This window comes from Ipomoea nil, unplaced genomic scaffold (genome assembly GCF_001879475.1).
Source record: "Ipomoea nil cultivar Tokyo-kokei standard unplaced genomic scaffold, Asagao_1.1 scaffold2792, whole genome shotgun sequence".
NCBI lineage: Eukaryota > Viridiplantae > Streptophyta > Magnoliopsida > Solanales > Convolvulaceae > Ipomoea > Ipomoea nil.
In genome coordinates, this window is record NW_017619220.1 from 190,045 (window position 1) to 198,783 (window position 8,739).

An 8,739-nucleotide genomic window follows, 5' to 3' on the forward strand; every position below is an offset into this window, starting at 1 on the left:
CGAGTACTTCGTACCAAGCTGTACTCCTACACCACGAGAACTACGCATAAAGCTACGTCCTCTCAGGGTTTTCACAAGCTCCTCTTGTTACTCTGCCCTTCACCACGAGTGCTACGCACAGAGCTACACTCAACCAGGGTTTTTCACTCTCTCTAGTTACTCCGCCCTCTTTCTACACTCAGTAGAGAATATTACAAAGAAATAAAATTTCTCTCTCACTCAGACTTGAATTTAATACTATGAAGCTCTGTTTCCCCCTTTTCGGCTAATTAAAAAATAGCTTGTATCTTTTGCTTGTATATCTTAGCCGTTGTTCAAGTTGTTGAACTGCTAAATCACTTGGGGTTCTTATCTTTTTAACTCTCTTTTTTTTTTTTTTTTTTTTTTGTCTTCAAGTCTGCTTGGACAATTTATAGCTAGTGAAAGCTATTTGCCCGTTGATCATCTTTCGATCTCGATCGTCCATTTTGAATTGTAGTTGATCAAAAGATATTGTCAACTTGATCTGAAATATTAGGTAGATGTCATATTTCTCCTTTTGTCAGATGATTTGAATAATTTGCCCGTTGCCGTGTCTTGAATTTTGTAGCCTCCAATATTTGAATAAGTTCGGCGCGGCAAGCTTGATATTTCTTGTCCTTCATAAATGCTCTGACATGTCAAGTTGATCAAATAATTTATCTGCTGATTCTTGCTTGAGTATAAAATAATTTCTCCGCGAATCAGCCTTCTTCGAGCGTCTCTGGTTCCATCGTAAAAACTTGATGTTCAGATGAAAATATATCAGATATTTTCTCCTTCATGATCCTTGTAAAATAATATACTGGAACCTTTGTAAAAACTTCACAGTTGTTCATGGTGAGATGCTCTGTTTCGAATTTCTAGCTTGGTTCACCATACTTGGTGTGTTTTTCCATATGGTGCATGGCTTTTGTGAGGCTTGTGCATTTTACTTAGTCTCCATATCTTTAGCTAGTCTCCATTTTGGCAAGTCTCCATCTTAGCTAGTCTCCTTTTAGCTAGTCTCGTCTCCATCTTAGCTAGTCTCCCACACGGTTTGGTATACTTTGAGCTAGTCTCCCACACGGTTTGGTATACTTTGAGCTAGTCTCCCATACGGTTTGGTATACTTTGAGCTAGTCTCCCATACGGTTTGGTATTCTGTATACTTTGAGCTAGTCTCCCACACGGTTTGGTATTCTTTGAGCTAGTCTCCCATACGGTTTGGTATTCTTTGAGCTAGTCTCCCATACGACATACGGTCCAATATACTTGACCTTGAGCTAGTCTCCCATACTGTCCAAGCTAGTCTGCCATACGGTTATACGGTCCAAGCTAGTCTCTCATACGGTTAGAGCTAGTCTCCCCTACGGTCCAAGCTAGTCTCCCAAGCTTAAAAAATGCTTTACTTGAGATTCAAACTTAGGATCATTTGGCATAGCTCACACGCGTTTCTTCCAACTCCTCTAGCATGGTTCTTTGTGACTTATTCGCAACTTAATAATGTTAAGCTATAATCCCGCTTAACATTTAAAATCAACTTGTGATTTTCCAGACTTGTACATGGGTTGCATGATATGGGTGCACCATACTCCGTAGACTCAAACTGACTCAAATAAAAAATGGGGACTACTTGATTTTTCAAAAATACATTCGGCTCATCAAAATTTACAAAATATTCCTAACAATTTCCCCCTTTTTGATGATGCCGAAACATATACCCAAGTCATTTTGGCTTTGTCAATTTTGAAAAATAATTTCTTTTTAATCGCTTTTATTTCGACTGGCCAATTGACGGGTTTAACAAATTTAAGACCTAGAGATTTTAATTTTGGACAGTCCTAAACGTATATTGAGACTATAACGCGGGGTTGCGTATTGATTTTTTTCTTTTAATTTTTCTTCCCCCTTTCAATTTTATTTTCTCAATTATACGCATCACATGCAATTACTAAGTCCAATTTTAAAATCTTGTGACATAAATACACAAAATAAATAGATTAACTAAGACTCACTTAGTATGGTACGAAATATTTTCATCATGCAATTTGAACCCATTTTAGCTTAGCATATATAAGATGTCAAATGAAATGTGCTAGCTAAAATATTTTGTACACCAAAAACTGAATTTGACAAACAACTTTGTTACCTCCCTTTCAACTTCGCATTGATGAACTCCCTCAATTTTTTGAAGTCCTTTTCTAGCTCTTTGTGTTGATAGGGTGCGGTCACTTGCCCGGTGACATAGTTGTCGTACGCTTCCCTAATGTTGTTCCCTTTCAATACTCCTGCTTCATGCCAGAAAATACATTCATCAAACGTTCGGCCGTCACACATTTGGTCATTCCGGTGTCCGAACTCCGTTTGAAGCTCTTGCAATTTTTGTATCCTTGTTGCAATTGGCTTCGGCATTTGTGGCATTGGAGCAATCGGCCTTGGTGGCAACACATCATGAGAAGTTGAGCTCGAGCTAGGACGAGTTTCTTTAAAGTAGTCCATCATGCTCCCTCGGCTTCTAGGTGTAGTTGTTGGTCGGACAAGTTCCACTAGAGGTCCTCTTGGTCGTGGAGCTCTCGGTTGGGTTGCATAGGCATAAGCTTGTGGTACAAAATGACTTGCCAATCCTTCCCCCTTTTCGACAGCATTAATGAACCTTTGAAAGCTATCGGTGGAAGAATTTTGCTTGTCACGAACTCCTTCAAGTAGATCCAAGTTGATACGGGATTGTTGAAGTAAACCTTGCACTTGTTGTTCCAAAAGTTTAAGCCTTGCGGTTGTATCGGAACCATGTCTTCCCATTTCATTGAACAATTTCATCACATCATTCTTCAATTCTTGATTTGCCGTGTCAATCTCGGTTTTTAATAGGCCTTGCCTATTAAACAATTGTTGAGCACGGTCCACCATCTCCTTGTGATAACCATCAAGCTTTGTGTCCATTGCATCCATCTTTGTGTTCAATTCACTCGTAGATCCTTGTACAATACCCCTAACATCCCCAACAATTTCTTCTCTCAAGGCTTGTGCATTGAACAATTGTTCACTTTGAACGGGTGGGTGTGGAATCGGCAATGGGTGTGCAAAATCATCTCTTGGTGTGGTGATCATTATGTCAACAAGGTTGGGTTCGGCTTCCTCGGTGTTGTAGCAAAGAAGCAATGTTGATCTATTTCTTGGATGATCTTGGGCATAAAATTCATAGGAAGGTGGCAAAGTAGGCAAATTCCTTGTCTCATCCAAATTTAAAGAAACCCCTTGACTTGGTGCATTTCCTTCTTCACGAATAGACTCCGTACCCTCCGTTACGGGATGTGGAAAACAAGACTCAAAACTCAAATTTTCATCCCCGACATTTGCAGGACACAGATCAATCTCCGGGAGCCCTACATCATCATTCCTTGCCAAAGATCCCTCTCTGGGTCCTCTTCGGGTATCCTCCAAAGACATAGCGGTGGCACGGCGAATATCATTTGGATCAAACTCTCCTAAAGGCTCTTCAGTTGTGGCTTCAACCATCACTCCCTTTTCGGTTCTCTTCTTCTTAGCAAGCATGGTCAAGAAGCAAGAATTAATCACCGAAAGCCGGGTAGCTCTAGCAAGATCACGTGTTCCTAACCAATTCAACACCATTTCTTCCCTTTCCAAGGTATTCGGCCCTGTTGATTCGGCCAACATGTTGTGGTCTCCTAATCTCCATGCTCTCCATTCTAGTGCTCTTTTATACTCCTCCAAAAGTGCACTATCCGCCCCAAATGTTGATATCTCATCATCACTTCCAACTTCAACTAAGTCACTTACACCAACATCAATTTCCACTCTATTTGCCTCAACAAACCCGTGGCTCTCAAGGATAATTGGGTCCGGGTTTTGAGTGGTTAAGGGTCTTGAGATTGGGTGGCTTGATTGTTCTTTGTTGGATCGAACGGCATGGGTGTTTGATCCTTCATGGCTTGGTTCTCGGATATACTGTTTAAGGTTTTGGAAGGGGTTGGGCAATTTTCTTTTTCGGGTGGGTTTTGGTAGGCTTGAGGGTAAGGAGGGATTTTTCGGTTCACTTGTGTTGGGTGGCCGAAATAAGTAGCTGTGATTGGTAATATGTTTGGCTTTGGTAAGGGTGATATTTTTGGTTCTCAAAATCTCACCAACGGCAAACCCGTAACCGATCTCCTGTTGAAACCATCCATCCACCAAAGGCTTGGCCTTCCTAATAGACTCACACAACTTCCCAAACATAAACGCACCCCAATCCACACAAACATTGTTCAATATAATGTCCATAATCAACAATTTTTCTTTTGACAACTTGTCACGGCAATGATACCGGGATTCTACACATTTATGAACAATATCCAACAACAAACCATAATCCTTCTTCAAATCTCTTTTGTTACCATTAACCTTCGGAGATAGCGGTGCGTTTGCATCGCGTACCTCGGCCCAAATGGCATTGACATCATGCACATGATTTTCTACCCTCAAACTTGATTCAACAAGATTAAACATCCTCCGAAAATCATCGAGATTAATTTCTACATCAACACCTTTGTTCATAGAAATAATTGAGCCATTTTCTATTCTAGCATTCATGTATAATTCGGTCACCTCATCTTTATAGAAACCAACATATCTAAAAGTGCAAAAATTTAACAACCCACAAGATTCGAGAGAGTTGATAATTTTTACCCCAATAGATTTGTCCTCCACTTGCTTGTTGAAATCGGTGACATCAAGGATCATCCCGCTTAGTACACGGCTTGACTTCCTTGTTCCTCCGGTTGTGAATGACTCCATCTCCACTTGATTAATCTCCATTTGAGTAGAAATAGAATTTAGGAATTTTTTGGTGCAAAAATTGATGTTTCGGCAGTGAGGGGTGTTTCGGCAGTGAGGGGTCCGAAAAAAAATTTAGAGAGGAATGGGTATTTGGATTGAGAGGTTTGTTGGGTAGGTTTCTGGGTTTGGGTGATGGGTTTTTGTGTGTAGAAGGTTTTTGTGTAGAGAAATTAGAATGGGTGTTTGAGCATTGAGAGATTTTTGGATTCTTCTTGTGCTATGTTTCCGGCCGGCGAGAGAGATGGAAGAAGAAGATTTTGTGTCCTTCTTTAATTCCACTTTCTACCCGTTAGAATTGAGGGAGAAGGGGTGAGAGATTACTCTTTTGCCCTCTAGTGGGTAGAGAGAGAGTATTGATCTCTTTGAGGATAAATTCGACCTTCCACATGATTTAAATTTGCCAGCTCATATTTATATACTCCATTTGTGAGTACATGGCGCCAAAAATTGTGCTTCAAATAACCGCCAACCTGGAGCAAATCAGATAAAAAAAATAATCTCGAAAATAATCTGTTAGACCAATAAATATACTCCAGATAAATATTATTATTTCAATTTCATATTTCAATAAAGCTGATTTTCTGAAAAGTAACCTGATAAAAATAAATTGATCAGACAGATACCTAATATCTGTAAAGAAATTTCAAGTTCCCAAATCATTTAAAACAGTTGACTTTCTAAAAATTTGGCCTAACTTTTTGACTTTTGATTTTCCAAATTTGGCAAGCATTCATCAGAAAAACTATTCTTTAACATATAAACCCAATAGCAGTTCGAATTTCCCTTAAGCACATGCTTCATCTATTAACCCAACAAGGATTTGTTCCCCCTTAATTACATACTATTTTCAAATTAATTTAATTAAACACATTTAGCAAAAAAATTACACAAATCAATTATGCCAAAAACGTGACAAATTAAATAGACATATGTATCACATAAATAAATCGCAAATTTAGGTACGCAGATTTCGTAAGATAAAAATTATAACACATAAATTTTACGAAAACATGTACACAATTAAACATATATTGTACGTACACATAAATTCAAATTAAAACATATAGATCACATAGATTACATGCAATACACACAGTACGTATCAAAAATTAACAAAAATTAAGAGTTAAGGAATTGCTTAGCTCATTTCGATCATTCCCATTTCATGCCTTAGAGTTGCAAAACGAGATTCACACAACGGCTTTGTGAGAATGTCGGCAATTTGATTCTCCGTGGGAACATGATCGATTTTCAAATCTTTCTTTTCGACGTGGTCTCGGATAAAATGGTGTCGAACGTCAATATGCTTGGTTCGCGAATGAAGCACCGGATTTTGGGTTATGGCGATTGCACTTGTATTATCGCATAAAATGCTAACATTTTCGCACTTAATCCCATAGTCCAATAATTGTTGCTTCATCCACAAGATTTGTGCACAACAACTCCCAGCTGCAATATATTCGGCTTCGGCAGTGCTCGTAGCTATGGAGTTTTGCTTTTTGCTGAACCAAGAGACCAATCTTCCCCCTAAGAACTGGCATGTCCCTGAGGTACTTTTTCGGTCTATTTTACAACCTGCAAAATCTGCATCTGAATAACCAGTTAGTGTAAAATCTCCTTCTTTGGGATACCATAATCCCACATTGATTGTTCCTTTAAGATATCGAATTATCTTCTTGGTTGCAATCAGATGACTTTCTTTGGGCTTTGATTGGAATCTTTCACATACGCCAACCGAGTAGGATATGTCTGGTCTGCTTGCGGTTAAGTATAGTAACGATCCAATCATCCCTTGATACATCGTTTGATCGACGTCTTTTCCTTCATCATCTTTATCCAATTTTTGAGATGTACTCATGGGAATTTTGACTGAGGATTTTCCATCTATGCCAAATTTCTTGATAAGATCTCTTGTGTACTTGGCTTGATTTATGAAAATTCCTTCTTCAAGTTGCTTGACTTGCAGTCCCAAAAAGTAATTTAATTCTCCCATCATACTCATCTCGAACCTGTTCTGCATGAGCTTAGAAAATTTCTCACATAAAGATTTATCAGTACTTCCAAAGATAATATCATCAACATAAATTTGTACTAATAAAATGTGATTATTTTCTTGAATTCTAAAGAGGGTTTTATCGACTAGACCTTTGGTGAATCCACAACTAATTAAGAACATCGACAAGGTGTCGTACCAAGCTCGCGGAGCTTGTTTTAACCCATAAAATGCCTTCTTTAATTTGTAGACTTGATCACCAACGTCTTTTACCTCAAAACCGGGTGGTTGTTCGACGTAAACTTCTTCTTCAAGTAAGCCATTAAGAAATGCGCTTTTTACGTCCATTTGATATACAACGAAATTTTTGTGCACTGCATATGCTAGGAATATCCGGATTGCTTCGAGTCGTGCGACGGGGGCGAATGTCTCATCAAAATCAATGCATTCTTCTTGTGAATATCCCTTCGCAACTAATCTTGCCTTATTCCTAACAATGACGCCGTCTTCGTTTGCTTTGTTCCTAAAGACCCATTTAGTGCCAATTACATTTTGGTGCATTGGTCTTGGAATAAGTTTCCATACGTCGTTGCGCTTGAATTGATCTAATTCCTTTTGCATAGCATCTGTCCAACTTGGATCGGCTAAAGCTTCATCAATTTCTTTTGGCTCCAGTTGTGATAGAAAGCATGAGAACATTGCATCTTGTTGTTGGTTCCTAGCAGATGATCGCGTCTTTACTCCGTCACTTGGATCTCCAATGACTAAGTCATGTGTGTGACTTCTTAGCCATTTTCGATTTGGTTGAAAACTCGTTGGATTCTCAGAGTTTCCTTCTTGATGTGATTCCATTTGTTGTGTATTATTGACGGGTGCATCTTCGGTTTCAACTTCTGGAATTTCTTCTTGTTGAATTTCAGTTGGAGGCATGCGTGACATTTCGGGTATCTCATTTGATATTGCTTCGAATTGGTGAATACCCATATCACTTGTAACACATTATCTTCCAACATATTGTTAGAAATAATTAAATCACGATTACCTTCACCATTTTTGCCATTATTGTCGTGATTTTCATCGAACACAACGTGAATCGATTCTTCTACCACCATGGTTGATTTGTTGAATATTCTATACGCCTTGCTGGTGGATGAATATCCCAAGAATATTCTGTAAGTGTACAAATAAGTACACATTAGATTGGCTAATTTATTAATTTATTTTATGTAAATGTTAGTTAGCATGAATTGTAATTAATAGTTTGGACCAAGCTAAAATGTGTGGTGGAGGTTTATTGGAAATGATTTAGACAAAGAGCAAGTCTGAAGATCAAGTTAAAAGAAGATGTGGTTGAGAAGATTTCAAGCCACATAAAGAAGCTACATTCAAGGCTTGGTGGAATGGGGATTTCGTACACTATAAAAGGAAGGGAAATCAAAAGAGGAAGTTGCCAATTCTGAATTTCTATATCCATACGCAAGCTTCCTTCAATACTGCTTTAATATTGATTATATTAATTGTGATTTAAATCTGTACTACGAGTTAGTACCTGTGACAGCTGAAGTGCTACACCAAAGATGTTTATGGCATGCACGGTTCAGTCCTGAGTAGGTGTTTTAGAAGAGTTGTAGTGGTAAAGGCTGTGAGCCGTTTGTAGTTACCTCTTGTAGTACTCTGTGGTGAACATCTAGTGGATTGGGCAGACGTGGGTTGCCCCGCAGACGTAGGAGAAGGAGCTCCGAACTGCGTAACAATTCTACTGTGTCTTTACTTTATTTACGCTTTCAATTTCGTTATTTATATGTTGATTGAATTGATTTTATTAAACAGCGAAATTGTCTAGTAATATAAAATCAAGTAGAATCCTTAGTGTTAAATTGATTTCAAGATACACGGGTTTTTTCAATTGGTAT